At 44.9% G+C, this 23894-nt stretch overlaps 1 long non-coding RNA gene and 1 pseudogene across 1 annotated transcript; both read right to left on the minus strand.

Moving 5' to 3' along the window:
- Positions 1 to 12629: 12629 nt before the first annotated feature.
- LOC123424717 lies at positions 12630 to 14164 on the minus strand. The gene is made up of 4 exons (XR_006621726.1): positions 14036 to 14164; positions 13713 to 13829; positions 13119 to 13198; positions 12630 to 12806 (listed from the first exon to the last, which is right to left on the minus strand). It is a non-coding gene; the product is annotated as an uncharacterized LOC123424717 (long non-coding RNA).
- A 1731-nt stretch (positions 14165 to 15895) lies between these two features.
- On the minus strand, positions 15896 to 17661 carry LOC123424716 (annotated as a pseudogene).
- Positions 17662 to 23894: the final 6233 nt, after the last annotated feature.

The following is a 23894-nucleotide window of genomic DNA, read 5'->3' on the forward strand; positions in this document are numbered from 1 at the left end:
ATTTCCCGCCAACGGAAGTCCGAGCAGCATTGAGACATCTTCCAGAGTAGGAGCCATCTCACCCCATCTGAAGTGGAAAGTGTGGGTCTCAGGCCTCCATCGGTCCACTAAGCAAGTGAGCAAAGAAGAGTCAATGCTGAGGTGCCGCGAAGTCTCAGTGGCCTCAACTAGACGTGCGAACGGTAAAACCCCGGCCCATTTGAGTCTGCATATCCACCAATCATAACATTTATGTTACTTACAATGCATATTTAATACAATGATTAAAGTTTAAAATAAAAACATTTTTACCTTTCAACCCACAGCGGATGTATACTCCAGTCCACCTTAGAACTACGAGTGACTAGTGGTACGAGCTTCTGCTCTGTTAATAGCGAAGCACGATGCTTACTATCAAGGTCCGAATTAAGAAGATACATTCCGTCCATTGCTATACAATACAAAATGTAGTGCAACACATAGTACAAAATTAAAACGTAGTGAGAGTACAAACTTAAAACATAGTGCTCGTACAAACTTAAAACTGTTGGAAATATGCCCTAGAGGCAATAATAAAATGGTTATTATCATATTTCCTTGTTCATGATAATCGTCTATCGTTCATGCTATAATTGTATTAACAGGAAACAGTAATACATGTGTGAATGAATAGATCACAATGTGTCCCTAGCAAGCCTCTAGTTAGCTAGCTCGTTAGTCAATAGATGATCATGGTTTCCTGATCATGGACATTGGATGTCATTGATAACGGGATCACATCATTGGGAGAATGATGTGGTGGACAAGACCCAATCCTAAGCCTAGCACTAGATCGTGTTGTTCGTATGCTAATGCTTTTATAATGTCAAGTATCTTTCCTTCGACCGTGAGATTGTGCAACTCCCGGATACCGTAGGAGTGCTTTGGGTGTATCAAACGTCACAACGTAACTGGGTGACTATAAAGGTGCACTACGGGTACCTCCGAAAGTGTCTGTTGGGTTGGCACGAATCGAGATCGGGATTTGTCACTCCGTGTGACGGAGAGGTATCTCTGGGCCCACTCGGTAGAACATCATCATGAGCTCAATGTGACTAAGGAGTTAGTCACACGATGACGTGCTACGGAACGAGTAAAGAGACTTGCCGGTAACGAGATTGAACAAGGTATAGGTATACCGACGATCGAATCTCGGGCAAGTTCTATACCGACAGACAAAGGGAATCATATACGGGATTGATTGAATCCTTGACATCGTGGTTCATCCGATGAGATCATCGTGGAGCTAGTGGGAGCCACCATGGGTATCCAGACCCCGCTGATGGTTATTGGCCAGAGAGGTGTCTCGGTCATGTCTGCCTGTCTCCCGAACCCGTAGGGTCTACACACTTAAGGTTCGATGACGCTAGGGTTATAGGGAATTGTTGTACGAGGTTACCGAAAGTTGTTCGGAGTCCCGGATGAGATCCCGGACGTCACGAGGAGCTCCGGAATGGTCCGGAGGTAAAGATTGATATATAGGACGGATGGTTTCGAACTCCGGAAGTGTTTCGGGCATCACCGGTAACGTACCGGGACCACCGGGACCACCGAAGGGGGGCTGCGACCCCAAGAGGTAAGATGGGCTAAGTGGGGGTGGGAACCAGCCCCTAGTTGGGCTGGTATGCCTCCCCACTCAGCCCTTGGCGCAGGGGAAAGGAAAAGAGGGGGGGGGGAACCCTAATTTAGGTGGGCCTTAGGCCCACCAGAGGGGTGCGCCACCCCTCCCCCTTGCCCTGGCCGCCACCCCTTCCCCATCTGAGGGCTGCCGCACCCCTTAGGGGTGGGAACCCTAAGGGCTGCGCCCCCTCCCTCTCCCCTATATATAGATGAGGTCCGGGGGCTGTTTGAGACACGGTTTAATCTCTCTCTCGCAGCCCTGCTCCTCTCCCTCCTCCTCTCTGCCGGCGCTTGGCGAAGCCTTGCCGGGAGACCTCGTCTCTCCACCAACACCACGCCGTCGTGTTGCTGGTCTTCTTCCCCAACTTCTCCCTCCTCCTTGCTGGATCAAGGTGCGGGAGACGTCACCGGGCTGCACGTGTGTTGAACGCGGAGGTGCCGTTGTTCGGCACTAGATCGGAATCGCTGCGAGTACGACTCCATCAACCGCGTTCTAGCAACGCTTCCGCTTAGCGATCTTCAAAGGTACGAAGATGCTCTTACCCCTCTCTCGTTGCTGGTCTCTCCATAGGAAGATCTGAATATGCGTAGGAAAATTTTGAATTTATGCTACGTTAACCAACAGTGGCATCCGAGCCAGGTTTTCTATGCGTAGATTCTATGCACGAGTAGAACACAAAAGTTGTGGGCGATGGTTTGTCAATTTGCTTGTCGTTACTAGTCTTATTATTTTCCGGCGGTATTGTGGGATGAAGCGGCCCAGACCGACCTTACACGTACGCTTACGTGAGACTGGTTCCACCGACAGACATGCACATCGTGCATAAAGGTGGCTAGCGGGTGTCTGTCTCTCCTACTCTAGTCGGATTGGATTTGATGAAAAGGGTCCTTATGAAGGGTAAATAGCTTTGGCATATCATCGTTGTGGCTGTCACGTAGGTAAGAAGGCGTTCTTGCTAGAAACCCAAATCAGCCACGTAAAACTTGCAACAACAATTAGAGGACGTCTAACTTGTTTTTGCAGGGTTTGACATGTGATGTGATATGGCCAAAGTTGTGATGTTGCATGTATGATGTATGAGATGATCATGTTATTGTAATAGGTTTCACGACTTGCATGTCGATGAGTATGACAACCGGCAGGAGCCATAGGAGTTGTCTTAATTTATTGTATGAGATGCAACGCCATGTGCTTGCTATTTTACTTCATTGCTAACGGTTAGCCATAGTAGTAGTGATAGTAGTAGTTGGCGTGACGACTTCACGGAGACACGATGATGGAGATCATGATGATGGAGATCATGGTGTCACGCCGGTGACGATGATGATCATGCGATGCCTGAAGATGGAGATCGAATGAGCAAAGATGATAATGGCCATATCATGTCACTATATGATTGCATTGTGATGTTTATCATGTTTTACATCTTATTGCTTAGAACGACGGTAGCATAATAAGATGATCCCTCTTAAAATTTCGAGAACGTATTCCCCTAAGTGTGCACCGTTGCGAAGGTTCGTTGTCTCAAAGCACCACGTGATGATCGGGTGTGATAGATTCTAACGTTCGCATACAACGGGTGTAAGCCAGATTTACACACGCAAAACACTTAGGTTGACTCGACGAGCTTAGCATGTACAGACATGACCTCGAATACAAGAGACCGAAAGGTCGAACATGAGTCGTATGGTTGAATACGATCAGCATGAAGTTGCTCACCATGGTGACTAGTCCGTCTCACGTGATGATCGGACACGGGTTAGTCAACATGGATCATGTATCACTTATATGACTAGAGGGATGTCGATTTAAGTGGGAGTTCATACTTAATTTGATTAAATGAACTTAATTGTCATGAACTTAGTCTAAAAGTTGTCTTTACAAATATTGTAGATGTCCAACGTCAACCTCAACTTCAACGCATTCCTAGAGAAAAACAAGCTGAAAGATGATGGTAGCAACTATGCGGACTGGGTTCGCAACCTGAAGCTCATCCTTGAAGCAGCTAAAAAGGCTTATGTCCTTAATGCGCCGCTAGGTGACCCTCCCGCTCCCGCAGCAGCCCAGGACGTTCTAAACGTCTGGCAAGCGCGGAGTGATGACTACTCTCTGGTCAGGTGTGGCATGTTATACAGTTTAGAAACGGGGCTCCAAAGACGTTTTGAGCAACACGGGGCATATGAGATGTTCCAAGAGCTGAAGCTAGTTTTTCATGCTCATGCCCGTGTCGAGAGATATGAAGTCTCCGACAAGTTCTTCAGCTGTAAGATGGAGGAGAACAGTTCTGTCAGTGAGCACATACTCAAAATGTGTGGGTTACACGGTCGTCTGACTTCACTAGGAGTCGAACTTCCGGATGATGCTATCATTGACAGAATCCTCCAGTCTCTCCCACCAAGCTACAAAGGTTTTGTGCTTAACTACAACATGCAAGGGATGGAGAAAACCATTCCTGAGTTGTACTCGATGCTCAAGTCTGCAGAAGTAGAAATCAAGAAGGAGCATCAAGTGTTGATGGTCAACAAGACCACTAGTTTCAAGAAAGGCAAGGGTAAGAAGAACTTCAAGAAAGACGGCAAAGCTGTTGCCGCGCCCGGTAAGCCAGATGCCGGGAAGAAGAAAAAGAACGGACCCAAGCCTGAGACTGAGTGCTTCTACTGCAAGGGAAAAGGTCACTGGAAGCGGAACTGCCCCAAATACTTAGCGGACAAGAAGGCCGGCAACGTTAAAGGTATATGTGATATACATGTTATTGATGTGTACCTTACCAGCGCTCGTAGTAGCTCCTGGGTATTTGATACCGGTGCTGTTGCTCACATTTGCAACTCAAAGCAGGAACTGCGGAATAAGCGGAGACTGGCCAAGGACGAGGTGACGATGCGCGTCGGGAATGGTTCAAAAGTCGATGTGATCGCCGTCGGCACGCTACCTCTACATCTACCGTCGGGATTAGTTTTGAACCTCAATAATTGTTATTTAGTACCAGCTTTAAGCATGAACATTGTATCAGGGTCTTGCTTAATGCGAGACGGCTACTCATTTAAGTCAGAGAATAATGGTTGTTCTATTTATATGAGTGATATGTTTTATGGTCATGCTCCGTTGGTGAATGGTTTATTCTTGATGAATCTCGATCGTGATGTTACACATATTCATAGTGTGAGTACCAAAAGATGCAAAGTTGATAATGATAGTCCCACATACTTGTGGCACTGCCGCCTTGGTCATATCGGCGTTAAGCGCATGAAGAAGCTCCATACTGATGGACTGCTAAAGTCTCTTGACTTTGAATCATTTGACACATGCGAACCGTGCCTCATGGGCAAGATGACTAAGACTCCATTCTCAGGAATAATGGAGAGAGCCACCGACTTATTGGAAATAATACATACTGATGTGTGTGGTCCAATGAACGTTGAAGCTCGCGGTGGTTATCGTTATGTTCTCACTCTCACCGATGATTTGAGTAGGTATGGGTATATCTACTTGATGAAGCACAAATCTGAGACGTTTGAAAAGTTCAAGGAATTTCAGAGTGAGGTTGAGAATCAACGTGACAGAAAAATTAAATGTCTACGATCTGATCGTGGAGGAGAATATTTGAGTCACGAGTTTGGCACACACCTAAGGAAGTATGGAATCGTTTCACAACTAACACCGCCTGGCACACCGCAGCGCAACGGAGTGTCTGAACGTCGTAATCGCACTTTATTAGATATGGTACGATCTATGATGTCTCTCACCGACTTACCGCTATCATTTTGGGGATACGCACTAGAAACTGCAGCATTCACTTTAAATAGGGCACCGTCTAAATCCGTTGAGACGACACCGTATGAACTATGGTTTGGCAAGAAACCTAAGTTGTCGTTTCTTAAAGTTTGGGGCTGCGATGCTTATGTGAAGAAACTTCAACCAGAAAAGCTCGAACCCAAAGCGGAGAAATGCGTATTCATAGGATACCCTAAGGAAACTATTGGGTATACCTTCTATCTTAGATCCGAAGGTAAAACCTTTGTTGCCAAGAGCGGATCCTTTCTAGAGAAAGAGTTTCTCTCGAAAGAAGTAAGTGGGAGGAAGGTGGAACTTGATGAGGTGATTACACCCCCTCTCGAACAGGAAAGTAGCGCAGCGCAAGAAGTTGTTCCTGTGGTGCCTACACCGACTGAAGAGGAAGTTAATGATGATGATCATGAAGCTTCGGATCAAGTTACTGCTGAACCACGAAGGTCCACAAGGGTACGCTCCGCACCAGAGTGGTATGGCAACCCTGTGATGGAAATCATGTTGTTAGACAACGGTGAACCTTCGAACTATGAAGAAGCGATGGCGGGCCCGGATTCCAACAAATGGCTTGAGGCCATGAAATCCGAGATAGGATCCATGTATGAGAACAAAGTATGGACTTTGGTGGACTTGCCCAATGAACGGCGAGCCATAGAAAATAAATGGATCTTCAAGAAGAAGACTGATGCAAACGGTAATGTAACCGTTTACAAAGCTCGACTTGTCGCAAAGGGTTTTCGACAAATTCAAGGAGTTGACTACGAAGAGACTTTCTCTCCCGTAGCGAAGCTGAAATCAGTCCGAATCATGTTAGCAATTGCCGCCTTTTATGATTATGAAATTTGGCAAATGGACGTCAAAACAGCGTTCCTTAACGGGAATCTTAAGGAAGAGTTGTATATGATGCAACCAGAAGGTTTTGTCGATCCTAAAGGTGCTAACAAAGTATGCAAGCTCTAGCGCTCCATCTATGGGCTGGTGCAAGCATCTCGGAGTTGGAACATTCGCTTTAATGAGGTGATTAAGGCGTTTGGGTTCATACAGGTTTACGGAGAAGCCTGCCTGTACAAGAAAGTGAGTGGGAGCTCTGTAGCTTTCCTCGTACTATATGTGGATGACATATTATTGATGGGGAATGATATAGAGATGTTGGAGAGCATAAAGGCCTATTTGAACAAGAGTTTTTCAATGAAGGACCTTGGAGAAGCTGCATACATATTAGGCATCAAGATCTATAGAGATAGATCGAGACGCCTCATAGGTCTTTCGCAAAGTACATACCTTGACAAGATACTGAAAAAGTTCAATATGGAAAACTCTAAGAAAGGGTTCTTGCCAGTTTTGCAAGGTATGAGATTGAGTAAGACTCAGTCGCCGACCACGGCAGCAGATAGAGAGAAGATGAGTTATGTCCCCTATGCTTCAGCCGTGGGCTCTCTAATGTATGCCATGCTGTGTACCAGACCTGATATAAACCTTGCGATAAGCTTGGTAGGGAGGTACCAAAGTAATCCCGGTGCAGAACACTGGACAGCGGTCAAGAATATCCTTAAGTACCTGAAAAGGACTAAGGAAATGTTTCTCGTTTATGGAGGTGACGAAGAGCTCGTCGTAAAGGGTTACGTCGACGCTAGCTCCGACACAGATCCGGATGACTCTAAGTCACAAACCGGATACGTATATGTGTTGAATGGTGGGGCAGTGAGCTGGTGCAGCAGCAAGCAAGAAGTCGTGGCAACATCTACATGTGAAGCGGAGTACATAGCTGCTTCAGAAGCGGCTCATGAAGGAATTTGGATGAAGGAGCTCATCACCGACCTTGGAGTGGTTCCAAGCGCGTCGGGTCCTATGACACTCTTCTGTGATAACACTGGAGCCATTGCCATAGCCAAGGAGCCCAGGTTTCACCGGAAGACGAAGCACATCAAGCGCCGCTACAACTCCATCCAGGACCATGTCCAAACTGGAGTGATAGATATTTGTAAAGTACACACGGATCTGAATATTGCAGACCCGTTGACTAAACCTCTTCCACGAGCAAAACATGATCAGCACCATAATGCTATGGGTGTTCGATACATCACAATGTAACTAGATTATTGTCTCTAGTGCAAGTGGGAGACTGTTGGAAATATGCCCTAGAGGCAATAATAAAATGGTTATTATCATATTTCCTTGTTCATGATAATCGTCTATCGTTCATGCTATAATTGTATTAACAGGAAACAGTAATACATGTGTGAATGAATAGATCACAATGTGTCCCTAGCAAGCCTCTAGTTAGCTAGCTCGTTAGTCAATAGATGATCATGGTTTCCTGATCATGGACATTGGATGTCATTGATAACGGGATCACATCATTGGGAGAATGATGTGGTGGACAAGACCCAATCCTAAGCCTAGCACTAGATCGTGTTGTTCGTATGCTAATGCTTTTCTAATGTCAAGTATCTTTCCTTCGACCGTGAGATTGTGCAACTCCCGGATACCATAGGAGTGCTTTGGGTGTATCAAACGTCACAACGTAACTGGGTGACTATAAAGGTGCACTACGGGTACCTCCGAAAGTGTCTGTTGGGTTGGCACGAATCGAGATCGGGATTTGTCACTCCGTGTGACGGAGAGGTATCTCTGGGCCCACTCGGTAGAACATCATCATGAGCTCAATGTGACTAAGGAGTTAGTCACACGATGACGTGCTACGGAACGAGTAAAGAGACTTGCCGGTAACGAGATTGAACAAGGTATAGGTATACCGACGATCGAATCTCGGGCAAGTTCTATACCGACAGACAAAGGGAATCGTATACGGGATTGATTGAATCCTTGACATCGTGGTTCATCCGATGAGATCATCGTGGAGCTAGTGGGAGCCACCATGGGTATCCAGACCCCGCTGATGGTTATTGGCCAGAGAGGTGTCTCGGTCATGTCTGCCTGTCTCCCGAACCCGTAGGGTCTACACACTTAAGGTTCGATGACGCTAGGGTTATAGGGAATTGTTGTACGAGGTTACCAAAAGTTGTTCGGAGTCCCGGATGAGATCCCGGACGTCACGAGGAGCTCCGGAATGGTCCGGAGGTAAAGATTGATATATAGGACGGATGGTTTCGGACTCCGGAAGTGTTTCGGGCATCACCGGTAACGTACCGGGACCACCGGGACCACCGGAGGTGGTCCCGGGGGACCACCGAAGGGGGGCTGCGACCCCAAGAGGTAAGATGGGCTAAGTGGGGGTGGGAACCAGCCCCTAGTTGGGCTGGTATGCCTCCCCACTCAGCCCTTCTTCTTCGTCGGCTGCCTCGTCCACGCCTAGTGCCCCTTGCAGTGACGAAGGTTGGACAATCATGATCCCTATGCCCAAATTCATTACATAGAATGCATTGCACGGTGCGCCCGCCGGCCTCAGATTCATCCATGTCATTCCGGATGCGCTGACTCTGCCGCCTCCCTCTACTTGTACGCATATGCACAGAATGTGGAATGTATCGCCTTTGAGCAGGCTCAACAGTGTTGAAGTTACCCATTGATCGGAAACCCATCAACTCACCTGTCCAGGTATTGAGGACAACCTCTTTCAGAAAATACGGAGACACAAAAGAGATTGCGTCAAGACCTATGAGCCCGCAAGCAGCAAGTACATGCGAGCAAGGTAGGTGAAGCAACTTTGGTTTGTTGCATGTGCATTCGCACGTTGGCCACAATTCATTTCCAATTTTCACCTCGTGTGTTCTCATCTCATTTGCACATCCGAATTTGTTGTTATCTAAGCGAACCTCGAACCTTTGCTCTAGATTTCCAATGGCGACAACACTGTGTGACCGGGCTTTCTTCATCTTTTCATCCATGTACTTCATAACCCTTTCACAGTAACGTGTGTTCGGATTGTTTGTCATATGCTCCGCAGCAATTTGACGTCTTTCCCTAAAATACTTCACTGTGCCATGGAAAATGCCCTCAACGATCGCTGTAAGTGGAAAAGCTCTGTTTCCTCTTAGGACAAAATTATATGTCTCAGCCAGGTTGGTAGTCATGACACCGTACCTGGCTCCATGTGTGTCATGCAAGAGAGAGCACCTCTCCAATGGCTCATGCTCTATCCACTGATCGAAGGTTTTAATCGTCCTCGCTAGCCTTCTCCTTGTACCAGGAGGTTCAAATCCTGGCAAGTCACAAAGCCCAACCGGCTCTTCCTCCACGGTAGCAGCTCCAGTTGCTAATTGTGCAGCTACTGCTTCAACATGTGCCCTGACAGCAACATCTCTTGCAGCTCTCCAGTCCCTAACATGTCTCTGTGTGCAAACATTTAGTCTGTTACGTATCAGCTCATATTTCCATTGTTGGTTCTGCTTGCAGAGTTTCTTGAATAGATTCATGAGGTTCTTATTTCTAAATTGCGAGAAGAAATTTGCCCCTAGATGGCGCATGCACCAACGATTCTGAATGTCCTGCCAAGGAGTTTGTTCACCGGGAGCAAGGTTTGACAATGTCTTGATCGCGCTGAGTATACCTGCATGCCTATCATGAAGGATGCACACATTCTTCTTATCTTGCACAACAGCTATTTTCAACTGCCTGAAGAACCATGTCCAACTCTCGATGTTCTCGCTCTCCACAAAAGCAAATGCAAGTGGGACGACTTGATTTTGCCCATCTTGACCTATGGTTGTGAGGATCTGACCCTTGTACTTGCCAATGAGAAATGTGCCATCAACACATATCACCGGTCGACAATGTCTGAAAGCTTCAATGCAGGCACCGAAAGAGAAGAACATCCGATGCAACACCCTAACCGTTGGGAACTCTGGCAGGTACAACTCTTGGATGTAAACATACGTGCCAGGATTCCGGTTCTGCAGTGTTTGCACGAGCCGAACAACAGAGTCATATGCATCAAAATATGAACCAAATCTGGTCTCCAGTGCCTTATGCTTAGCCCTCCAAGCCTTGCCATATGATATGTTGTACTTTAACCTGACGAAGACTTTTTTCTGGATAGCCTTCACTTCCATCGCCTTGCACTCCACAATCTCGCTGTAAAGCAAGCGAGCTATCACAATGGAAGTAAGGATGGGATGATCTTGAGGGATGCATGGAATAACACAATTATGACTAACTAAGTCACTTATGACCCAGCTTGTGTCGTACTTAGGGAGATATCCATGCACCCTTGCGGGACAACCCTGATTTCTACAAACCATTGTCAACTTATCCGGACAAGATACTTGAGCTACAAATACCCTTTGAGTGGACATTGCCCAATTAAGGATGGAATCCTTCAGAGCTTGTTTGTTCGGGTAGAGGGCACATGTTGCAATGTTGTTGTGGTGATACTGCTAGGCAGAATCATGACCGTCGTTCACCAACATTGCAGATGAGAAGTCCTGATTCCATGATGCAGGAATAGGCACTTCATGTGCGTGCTCTTCTCCATCTGATTTGGCGGATTCATCGGAAATATCACCCGCTATATCTTCTTCATGCATCTCGTTTTGCATGTGCCCATCTATCTCGTCGGCATCCGCCTCACCGCTGAGATAATCATCTGCATCTCCCCCTTCTGCGTGACTACTCTGGCCTGCTTCGTAAACATCATCCCCAGCATGGGACGCATGAATTGACTGTGAATCATGCATCCCTACACTGCTCTCACCATATTCAGAGCTACGTTCCACTTCAGGTTCAGTAACCGGCTTTAGCACGGGGAGAAGTAAGGCCACAGCATGACATCCCCTACGCTCGCAAGATTGTAACAAGCGCACCCACTGGTCGTCCCGCTCTATATGCTTCAAATATCAGAAAATATTACCAGTGGACCGGGTCCATAATGCATGAACACCGACGGTGTGTGTTTCATTATTGAACCCTAAACATCGCGCAAGCCATTCTGTCAACTGAGTAACAGACCATGTTTTAGGGGAGGACACCTGCACCTCTGTGTACTGAAATTCACTAAGATCAGCTCCCATCTCATTTGTTTGAACGGTACCACGACCATAGTGCAAACATAACGTCACTAAATCAGACATCTCTGCTAACCTAACATATTATTCAACAAGGAAAAAAATTAGAAGAACAACAAACGGAAATATATTTTCCAAATCTATCGGAGAACCTAAACATATTTACACTACTTCATTTACTAAACTTAATTTATACTAATCTACCGGAGCACCTAAAACTAGTTAAACAACTAAATTTATACTAATCTACCGGAGCACCTAAAAATAGTTCAACAACTAAATTTATACTAATCTACCGGAGCACCTAAAACGAGTTAAACAACTAAATTTATACTAATCTACCGGAGCACCAACAACCAGTTAAACAACTAAATTTATACTAATCTACCAGAGCACCTAAAACTATTTAAACAACAAAAATATTTTACCCTTGAAGCCTGCGCAGAAACGATGAACGACGAACGACTCTTGACGAAGACCGAGATTAATTCCACACCACCACCTCCAACTCCACCAAAACAACCAACTACACCCACACCACCACCACCACCACCACCACCACTACAACCTCCACCACCACCACCACTACAACCTCCACCACCACCACCAAAAATAGCTTCAAAACAAGCACCACAAACTACCCCATCGCGAGTGAGAAGGATAGTTCGGATGCCCTCCTCCTTACACAACAAATGTACGGTTTAAAAAGTGGAAATGGAAGATTTTTTGGGTGGGGGGAGAAGGTAGGAGGAGAAAGAAAGAAAGGAGATAAGGTAGAAAGGAGAAGGAAGAAAAAGGAAGGAGGAAGAAAGGAGGAAGGAGGAAGAGAGGAGGAGGGGCTGCGTCGGCTGGCTGGCCACTAGTCGGCCTCCCCCAGGCCGATAGCCCTATCGGCTACGCCAGGGCCGACTGGCCTATCGACGTGGCCTGGCCAGTAGTCGGCCGCCACGTGGCCGAGAGGCCCTTATCGGCCGCGCCGACGCCAACAGCATCCTATCGGTCACGCTAGGGCCGAGGCAGGCCCACTTTTGAAAATATTCAAATGGGCGCATTATTTTTCAAAAAGAATAAAAAACCAATATTAAAAAAATAGCCGAATTTTGTGTATGTACTGTACTAGTACAAATGCCCGTGCGTTGCACCGGGTAAAAAAAATGTCGCTAGTAAACAACATGATAATCTCAACCAATACATAGGACCATAATCTAGCACATAATATTGTTAAAGAGTACATGTCTAGATTCCGTTGTAAGCTAGAAATTGAATGTTATTTACAACCAACTATATGTAATTGACTCAATTGGTCTTTATTTATTGAATTATGAGAAGCCCTTTCATTTGCTAGATAGGTAAAACTACCATCAGAGAAGCCAGCCAACAGTGAAGTTTTTTTTTCTTCAGAAAATAGCAAGTACGTCCTGTTTGAGAAAATGGAAGTTAGCACGACCAAACAATAAATCCTGAACATATAATTCGTTATTATGAAACCTTATGAATCGTACTATTTTTTACCCGATTTACATTGGATTTTCCTGATACAACTAATGAATTCAAGTACACCTGCAGACATGTTATCTTCGCATTCATTGTCCTTAAATGTTAACAATTGGCCCAAAATTAGTTTTCTGAGTTCATATCCATGATGTACATCCATTATTTTTTTAAACGAATGACATCAGAATCAAATGTGTAATTATAATATTAATGCTCTATATGGTTGAGATATTTACCTTTAAAAATGGCAAATGCGTTCTTTCATCTTCCCATGTGGACATGAATAGGGAAACAATATAATTAACCAGAGAGTTCCCTTATATATATAAGAATATATATGTTAGTAACTTAAATTTTATTCATTTTCAAAACAACAATAATCACTATAAAATATTGATCCCTTGAAAAATACATGTTGAAAACTGGAATATCATCTACGATTTTTTGATGCCATAAGAGAATATTCTCGTTCCATCTAGACCCAGGACATGTTTTTGACATTGCTTTTGGTAAGTGTTTTGCAACCCATATAATTTTGTGCACATATATTGCGAGTGGGTTGCATCTGTAAATGGGATTAATAGGAGCAGGGTCCAAAATGTACACTATTCTTGTATCTTTGATCAATGTGAATAGAATGAATTCATTCTTGGATTGTACTCGAATATGGATCTGAAATAGGATACATACATTATAGGTGTAATAATAAAAAACGTAATGTGAATAGAACAAAATAATTATTCGATTGTACTGGAATATGGATTTGAGATAGGATACATATATTAGATGTAATAAAATGTATGGTCCAAAGTATAAAGAAGTGCTCTCACCGATTTGCAGTTTGAAACATTATATTTGATACCAGGCCAACTACAAACAGAATTTGCTAGTTGTTCCACATCTAACTTTTTACGGAAATCTGGGTGCCGTCCAAAATCAGTAGTCATCTAGTACATAAAAATAATTGGTAGAAAGGTGATTAAAAAAAGAATATAGAAAAAAGGAAATAATGAATTTAAGAACGTATCCAAAATTTCATTTCCAGATAATGTTTTGCTATCAATTGTTTTGTTTTTTGTGTTGTTTGAATGTCATCAAACATAAACTTCTGTATGACCAAATTAAAGCAATCTCGGTCCATAGGTAAATCAACCTTTAGCATTCCTTTTAGTTTTTTGAGAGACAAGCTAATTGGATATGGCTTTGAACTTTGGATCCATACTTTCCTGGTAATGGAATTTAAGAAAATAAACCATTAATAAAATAAGTAATATATTGTAAAATTGCATTACTAATTTGAAATGACTTACTCTAAAATCTCGGTGTAATTGATGGATTTAATGAAGCTACACAGTCCGGATGTTAACTCATGTAAGCTCATATTGGAAAGAATAGATATCAATGATCTATATTTCATTTCAATTGTTAACGGAATTTTTTGTTTTGAGTTTTTTATATCATCTAGACTTTCTAATATTTGAACATCATCAGGGTCTCCATTGGTGTCATCATCAATTTCTTCAACAATTGTAGTCATTGATGCAGTGTTCCTTTTCCAAGATAATAGTATGCTTGCTAACTTAAACCTAAATGAAGTAATCATTTCCTGTGCAATATAAACAATTGTTAGTATGTTTTCAAAAAGTAATATACTATATGTAAAATCGATATAATTTCTATTAAACAAAACAGAGATATACCTGTGTAATTGCGTAGGATAGTGCATTTCTAGTGAAATATTCCATAAATTTGACCATAAATAAACCACATGAAGAACTGTCTTTTTGAATTGGCTTTTGAAATTGTTATGTGATCTTTCAATGAGTAAGATCAACGTCTTTCTAATCCTCGTTAATCAGGTTTTGACTTTTAATAAGGTCCAAATGAAATTGTATTCCTCGTAGCTGAAAAAGTTTAGTGATCAGAAATGATAGACATTAACAATGTATGAATTTATGTCATTTACATGTAGGATTAAAACTGGTGTTGTAACTAACCGTAATAGCAAGATCATCTCGGTCAAACTTCCAATACAATGGGTCCGGTACTTGAATCTCACGTTTTTTGTATTTAAAATAGCTAAATATCAATGTGCGTTGCTGATATTTATTGGAAGTTATAAAGATAATTAGAAAATAAAAATAAAAAATGATTGAAACATGAACATGAAAATTATGGATATGGATATTACCATGTCATGCTCCATATATTTCTTGACAATCTCTGTAATGAAGGCACTATTTTGTTTTATGCCAAGGGTACCATCCCGTTTTAATAGTGAGATAACAAAAGGACTTTCAAAATGTACTTTATTGCCATTCTGGACATATATTTGGTCCTTTGTACAACATATATATGCATCGATCACCTATAATTAAGATTATTTTAAAACAAATACATTAGTAATAGATATTAGTGATTAGAAACTTATTTCTGTTTGAGTAAGGGTATACTTACATCGTCATTTACCCATTCTTTTTCATCTAGCAAGTACATCAATTGATTTTGTAACACAGTACTTCCATCTATCTGAAGCAACTCTTGTTTTCTCAAAGATGATTCAATTGTTATATGAGCACATAGATCATAGTCGGTAAATGTATAGTCTGGAAAAAAAATTCAAATAATTTAAGAATATATTGAATAGAAAAGTACAGAGAATAAATGAGAGTAATACCTTGTGGTAGATAATCATATTTCTGAACAACTTTGATCTCTTCATTTGAATCTGGTTCCTTAACATCATGTAATGGTAAAACATGAGATAATGTTGAGTTAGATGGGGAAGGAGGTGATGGCAATAGATCACGATCTATCTGATTATCTGATTCTGACACACTCGATTCAAAACATTCAGAATTTGGAGAAGATGCTAACATAGTTGGTGACATTGGTTTTGGCTCGAGAACACGTGATTCAGAATTTTTTGCTTTTTCTGAAGGTCGGTTATCCAAATCCTCTACAATATTTAGTTCAACAATGTCATCTATTTCCTGCACTAACAACATAATTATAATTAGCACAAATAGATTCTCAACTATATATATTGCTAATCACCCTTCACATATTGAAGTCCTCCCAATTCATGTGTGTATCACGAGATACGTGTATAAAAATTATGCAAATTGCATATTGGAAACTTACATTGTTTAAGTTGGTATCATCGAGTGTTACTGGTGGGCATGTCAGAGGGCCGAACTTCCTTGGCCTCCACCTGAGTTCTATCAGACTCCTTATAATACAAAAAATATGATGCAGGCAAGACATCAGAATAGTCAAATAAATAGGTAGAACTTCAGCTGAACTATTGCTATTTAAAATTGCGGTTGTTTAAAACTGGTACTAAAACATCATCAGTCAGCATGGTAAATTAAAGGTGGATAGGATAAGTGATGTGTTGTGGTGTTTGTCCATGACCCCGCTCTCACATCTCACAAAGCAGCCTGATATGCTTCCGGCACATTTAGCGCATGGTTTATATATAAAACTTTGAGACAATCTCTGGCTTTCAGTAGCTTTTCAGGCATGCAACAACGCTAGCTAGCTCTGTAGTAGACGATCCAAAAAGTCAGTGATTATCATAGTATACGGATAGGAGAACAAATTTGTGCCATCTTTGATGGGTGTTGTCTGTCTCTTGGTTAATCGGAAGAAGCAGGGACGTGCACAAGAGCACGAGCAGCAACATTGGCTGCGCACGAGCTCGCCAGCAAGACAGGGGACAGAAAAATTAATCAAACAGGGGATACATACCTCTCGTGTAGCCATCGTCAGCGACATTGGAGTGCTGGATGGACGAACTCGACACTTCTTTCTCTGGCAAACTCGGTGGCGATACATTGTACTCGTTATGTATTACCTAGTAGAGATTAAACTGATGTAGATTTCGGCCTAGTACCCTGCCTTTTTATATAGCAGAAAACAATAATCCAGTTGGGTACTCCCTTGACTTGTGTTCGACAAGGGCATGGTCTGCAAAGAACTCTTGTCCGGGCGTTCCACAGCAGCTGGCCTGCGACGATGACCGACACCACGACGACGCCGTAGCACCACAACCGACACCAGGCTTCCAGCTCTCCCCCTCTCCGTCCCCTCCTTCGGCCCGCGCCACCTGCAGAAGCAGCACGGTAGGACATTAGCCTCCTCCCACGCGCGCACATGCCAGTAGAAGCAGAAGCAACCGACAGATGCGTCGGGCCGGCATCCGGCACTCCAACCTCTGCGCCACGTGCAGCCGGTACGTGCACGTCTTCCGCCACCGCTGCCTCGTCTGCGGCCGCGCATACTGCCACCGCTGCGTGGGCGTCGACATGGGCAACATGACCGAGGGACGCAAGTGCCTCGACTGCCTCGGCTGCAAGTACATCCACCGCGCCCGCGCCACTGCCGCCGCGGGGCTCCTCTGCCTTTGCTGCTGCGCGCTCCACGCATGGGGCGTGGGGCTCTTCTTCCTCCGTCAGGTCACAGGAGCTGTTGTGGGCCGAGAAGGTCCCCGCGCCGCACCGAAGGCCGTCCTCGTCTTCCTCCACAACCTCCATCTCCGCCTCCTACAACACCGGAGCCGGCGGGAGATACTCCGCGTCCATGAGCATGGGGTCGTGCCCTTTCTATGCTCGCCGTCGTCGTCCTGCTCCCGATTGGATCGGGAGCCCCGCCTCGTGACCCGCCGTGACTCCCCTCTTGCTCCTGGTGGGGACGGGAAGAAGAACACGACGATGACGGCACGAGGCATCTCCATCGGTGCATGGAGCAACCGGACAACAGGAATGGATAAGAGGAGACGCGCGGCCAACTGGGAAGAAAGGGGTTTGTGTAAAACTGAAACGTTTTTTCCACTTAAATTGGTAGTGCGGGTTGAATACACAAAACGTCAGGGGCTTTTATGCAAAAATGCCACGACGAACGCAACGGACGATAGAAGCAATACATACTTTATTATTATTATTATTATTAGGGAGAGATTTGTTAGTGCATCATTCTTTGTTTGATGTATGTATTTAGAGCATGATTTATTTGATGCTGAAAATTGGCATGCCACAAGTACCAAATATTGATTGGTCCTTGGTTGGGTTAATTTTAGGACTTTGCTAGACGTATGGACTTTTACGAAAGATTTACAGACTTCTTAACATCGATTGGTCGGGGAGTGATTAAGGCGCACAACCACCGGTGAAATTCAAGGGAGGGGCCAATTAGAAGAACACACAGTTTCCAGTCCATAAAACTCTGTAAAATGTGTCCGTACGTTTAACATTATTGCTAATTTTAATTGCCAACCTGTGACATCCCGATGCCGACGTTCGAGAAGATTCCCCTTTTCTTTCCGTTTTCGTCGTGTGTCTATTTTCTTTTGTCGCATCATGCGCATCATCTGCATTGCATCGGCATCTCCGTTGCTGCCAGTTTTTCAAACTTCCATCCGTTGTTAGTTGCCGGTTCACGTCGTTGTCCGTTCTGAGCCCGACCGCACACGCATGCGCCCGCGACATCGTCAAAACCCTGTTTTAAAAGTGTGCGTAAAAATTTCTCTGATCGGGGTGAAACTGGGCATGCGGTCGTGATTAGTTATAGGTAGGTCGCCTGTCGAATTTCGTCGCGATCGGAGTCCGTATGGAATCCGAACGGTCGACCGTAGCGGCACCGTATTCGGTCTACCGTCGGACGTGTGTCGGTGTTTCAAATCGCGTTGCCGCGCCGCTCGTTTTCCCTCTCGTCTCCGGATAACCACTCTACACAACCCACTAGTTCCACCTAGCCACTTTCTCCGTTCGTGGTCATCGGATCGCGATCGGACGGACGAGGTCCACCCCACCAGAGTCCAACCCTATATAAGTATCACCCCCTAGAGTGACCCCTCTCACTTCATTAGGGTTTCCCCTAGCCATTTTTGCAGCCACCCCCCTCAAAAACTCCACCTGCTAGGCCTAACCCTCTAAATCCCGCAGCCCAACCCCTCTGACCAAATCCGGCCATTGGATTTACATCTAATGGCTCAGATTCGTCCAAATCCCCACCTATCGGACATGTCCGTGGTCAAATCGGACATGTCCGGGCGACCACAGCTTCACCCGGACCCTCCCCGTGCAGCCCGAGCCTCCCATGGCTGCCCCATCGTTCCGCGCGCCCTAGCCCCTCCCGCATGCGCCCAAGCCCCGACACGGCCGCCGCTGCTCGCCTCGGGCCGGAGCCTGCCCAGATTCCGCGCCCGTAGCTTCTCCCCATCGGATCCCGGCCGGATCGACAACTCAGCGCCGCCGGAGTTTGCGATCCCAACCTCGAGCTCTGCCGCCGCCGGAATCTCCCTTCCGCTGCCTCCACAGGCCGGATCCCGTCGCCCCTCGGCTCCCTCGCGTCCCGGCCGAGCCTCGCCGGCCCTCTGCGCAGCACTGCACCGCCATGGGCGCGACAGGAGGTCGAGGCCAGCTCGCTTCGCACGATGAGGAGCCGCTCAGCCTCGCCCTGGCCGCGTGGGCCTGCTCGCCCCGACCCAGCAGCAGGCAGCGCGTGGGCCGCCTCCCGCATCGCCCCCTCGGCCCATTCTCCCTCTTGCAGGCCGGCCCCAAGGTAACCTCGACCTCTATCTTTTTCTTAGGCGCATTTTAGTTGTTATGCGCCTCAGGTTCGGCCCATAGAGCTTAGTAGATTTTTTTTTTCTATTAGTAATATTTCAGGAAATAGACGTATAATAAAACGTCCATATCTTTTAAACCGTGAGTCGGTTCGCGATGAATTACATATGGTTTTGGTGTAGAATTTCATGTAGAATATGATTTTGCAACTTGCATATTTATTTGACGTTTTTTGACGTTGTTTGGCGTGTCGAAGGCATAGGTTTATTTGACGTTGTTTGACGTTGTTTGAGCGTGTAGGGATTGCCACTAGTTTCTTTTCCCGTGTATAGGTGATTATCTCGCATTTACGTGTGGCATTAAATTTTGTTGTGCAACCCCACATATTTTATATGTTTTCGGGGTAGAAAATCCAAGGGATTTTTCTGTGCAATTAGTTTTAGCTTTTGAGCAAGTTAGTTCGCGTGATATTTTTCCATGTTGCCCTCTTGCCTTTTTCGTAGGATTTATTCTGTGCTTCGTTTGATTAAGTTGTCAACTAGAGAGTTGATCTTTGATATTTAGTCTAGTGTAACGACCAAGATGCGGTCCTTTCCGATCTGGGGGTCGAGGCCCCGAATAGGAAAGAAGCGCATCTAAGTGTTTTGCAAGCAAGTAAACATAGCACATAATAATAAATAAAGTAGACAATCTGGGATTCAAGTGTCTTCTTATTAATAATACATAGTACAACGCAGATACAATCAATGTAGTTCCGGTACGGACTACAAAACAAGGAAAATGCTATGCTACCCGCTGCAGGCCCACGATCACGACCACGGCTCAGTCCTCTGGATAGTTCACGTAAAGGCGATCTGTCTCCTCGTCGTACTTCCACGCCAGCTGGGTGCTGTCGGGATCATCTGCCTCTGGGGTACCTGTACCTGCTGGGAGTTTCGGAGGAATCCGTGAGCCACGGGGACTCAGCAATCTAAGACCTTGGTGCCAGAACTAGTCATGTTATTGGGTAAGGAAGGGGTGAAGTGTTTCAGGCTGCTGCATCCTAAGGTTGAATAAGTGGCTAGCTTACGCAAAGGAGAAGTGACAGTGTTCTATACTATCGATCGTGAATACTTGATCAGAAAGTGATCCTGAACACCTACCTACGGCATTCATAACCCCACCGTGTTCCCGATCGAAGAGAGATCTTCGAAGGGACAGTCACGGTTACGCACACAGTTGGCATGTTTTATTAGTTTATGTTTAAGTTTTCTAATACCGGATGTTAACAAAATATTCCAAGTTGCCACATAACCGCGGGCACGGCTTTCCGAAAGATTAAACCCTGCAGGGGTGCTCCAACTAGTCCATCACAAACGAACACAGGCCGCAAAGGCATCCTCTATCACGAATCTCGTGATCTCGTCGGATTCCTTAGAGGAAAACCTCAACTCTGGGGAAAACGAAAGCCTCACCGGGATTCCTATACGCAAGATATGCCGCTAAGGCAAGACAAGGCTAGCAGGACCTCCCGTCGTGTCGACGACCCTGATAAGAGCCGCGTATCTCAGTCTCAGGACACGACAGATGAGCTAGACGTCGGGATGGCTAAACCTCTGGGTGACCAGTGGGGCCCCGGACATCGCTCAGGTGGGACCAACACTCATGGGGAGCACTGCCCCGGGTTGTTGATTAAATTCCTGGGGTAGCTATTCCCTATGCAGATTATTATGTGATTAGCAGATTAAAACCAAAGTTGGGTCCTGCCGGACAAGCCTTAGCACCACGCGATTTATCAAGGGGGTCCCCATAACAACCCCGAACGTGTTAGGAGCGATCATTATGGAATCAAACACCGGTAACAGGTAACTAAGGCGGCAATAACGGAACAAGTCACCCGGCAAAAGGCTAGGCCTCCCGTCATTTACCAAATATATAGATACATTAATTAAATAACAGAAATTAAGATAATGAAATCAAGCTCATGGCAACTCATGAGTTATAAACCCCTGCAACTAACAATGCTAACATTAGTAGCTGAGCAAGCCTACCTAGCCATGCAAGTTTGCTAGGAAAGAGTAAGGTGTTTAGGCTCATGGCATATGAAGAGGCAATATATTTTCAGTGGTAGGCAGCGAGCAATAATGTGGAATCAAAACTAACATAACAATTCTAGATATGGGATCAAGGTCATGTCATCTTGCCTGTGATATCCTCAGCTTGGAATGGTTCTGGATCGTCCTGCACGCACTCTCCTGACTCCACGTAATCGGTCTCCGCTCCCGGTGCTACCCAACACAAAATAAAAGCCAATGAACAGCAGCACCACTAAATGCAACAATCACATGATGCATGAGATGAAAGTTGAGCATGCACCACTATTTCTAACACTAGCACAAGCAAGATAAACTACAACAAGTTCCTGGACAGAACTTTGCACTAAACTATTTGGACATGCATGGGAATGATATGAACAGATGCATCTCGCAAAAACGGTGCAAAACCATATAAAGAACTTTGCAAACGGAGCTACGGATCAACGGGAATCAACGAAACACGATATGAAGCCCTACGTGAAAGATTCATCACCACACACACAATTGGCACAAATATGGTGTTCCCAGGTTGCCAAGACATATATTACCCCAACATGAATGAAATGGAGCAAGGTAGAACACCCCAACAACAATTAAACACAAACTTTGAACAAAATGGCAAAACTACGCAATCTGCCAGTTTCTGCATCCTAGCTGTTTGTGAGCCACATGCAACATAGCTACAGGTCTTCAAATATGACAAATAATATATGTGGCTGTTGCCAACCAAGAACACTACAATCTCCAGCAAGAATCACAGCAAAAGAAATTAAACTCTAGAAGATACAAGGCCACAAACTTTCCCAAAACCATCAGTTCTCAGGGACTTAGGGAAAATTCCTGCACCTGAGTTTCTGTTTCTGTTCTGAAGCTTTTTGACAGCAACCAAAACACAAGTTACTGGACTAAAAATGACTTGCAAATTTACAGGAAGCTTCACAAACATCCCAGGTTCAAAACACTAGCACTGAACTAAGTCCAGTTCTCAACATAATGACCAGAACAACCTTATCTACAGGGGAAGAAAATGTTTTCAGCATTCCAGACTTAGTGAAATTTTCAGAGTTCAAAAATCTGGAATTTCCCAACCACATGCCCACTTTGTCTAGGCATAGTTTGCACACACAAGTTCCCAAGAGGTGTTTGACACCACTATGGTATTGAGCACAAACCCCTACAACTAACACACCAAGATCCATGCCTTTGGGCTCCATCTATATCATGGAAACAAAGCCCAAACTTTCAACAAAATGAAAATGCAAATCCATAAGGTATGCTTTTAAGATGACAACTACATAGGAGAATCTTATGTGCACAATGACAAAGTGACATGGGGGTTTGAACCCCATGTTTGTGTCATACACATCAACAACACCAACACGCATGAGCCAACCCCACACACACAATATGCCCTCTCTCATATTAAACATGAGGAGGTGCACCACTTGTAAAGGTGGGGAGGTCCACACCACTCACATATCTAGCATGACACAAATCTAGTCCTACTAGAACTAGTTAGAGCATACAATAGCTACACTCCCTAAATGAATCCAACACCACCACACACTACTACTCATGAGCACATCAATGCTCTTCATGCCTTGCCATGGGTGAGGCTTTCACACACATATGTATACTAGAGCTACCACAAGCTAATGCACACACATCACAACCTACTAGCCCCACATGGTGCAAGAGCCCACTCCAAGCACAAGGGAAACACACTCACATGCACATCTCTCACAAGCACAACCACACACACTACATCACCTAGCACAACTATAACAGCAAGGGGAAAAAAAATACACAATTCCCTGGCCACCTTTGGTAGGCACAAGATCAGCAATAGTAAGCAGGGTGTTTAAAAAAAATGTAGTAGAAGAAAAAAAAACAACAGGGAAAGAACACAATAGCAAGAGGGGTCAGGATTTGAACCCTGAACCTCCTGATGCTCTCTACTGCACCCACCCACTCTGCTATGCCCATGGGGCTCGACAGAGAAGGACCCAAACAGAGGTTAAACTCTGTTGTGCTGCCCTACTGCAAATCAGGAAGGAAACAGGCAAGATAAAAAAGGGGGGGGGTGCAACGCATGGGATTCGAACCCTGCACCTGACGATAACACAAACACACATCTACCACTGCGCTGCTGTTACTGATGTTAACAGGAGAAGGGAAAGGCAAGGTAAGCTACCTGCAGGAATAAATCAAAACAAAGGAACAAAAGGCGCCGAGGGGGGGACTCGAACCCTGGACCTCTCATCAGGCGCATGCATATGACAGAGAGATACTACCATCAGGCTACGATGTCATTACTGACAGAGGGGGGATACACACGAAGGTAAAGCTACAGAAACCGACTCCTGTC

Source organism: Hordeum vulgare, chromosome 2H, assembly GCF_904849725.1.
Source record: "Hordeum vulgare subsp. vulgare chromosome 2H, MorexV3_pseudomolecules_assembly, whole genome shotgun sequence".
NCBI lineage: Eukaryota > Viridiplantae > Streptophyta > Magnoliopsida > Poales > Poaceae > Hordeum > Hordeum vulgare.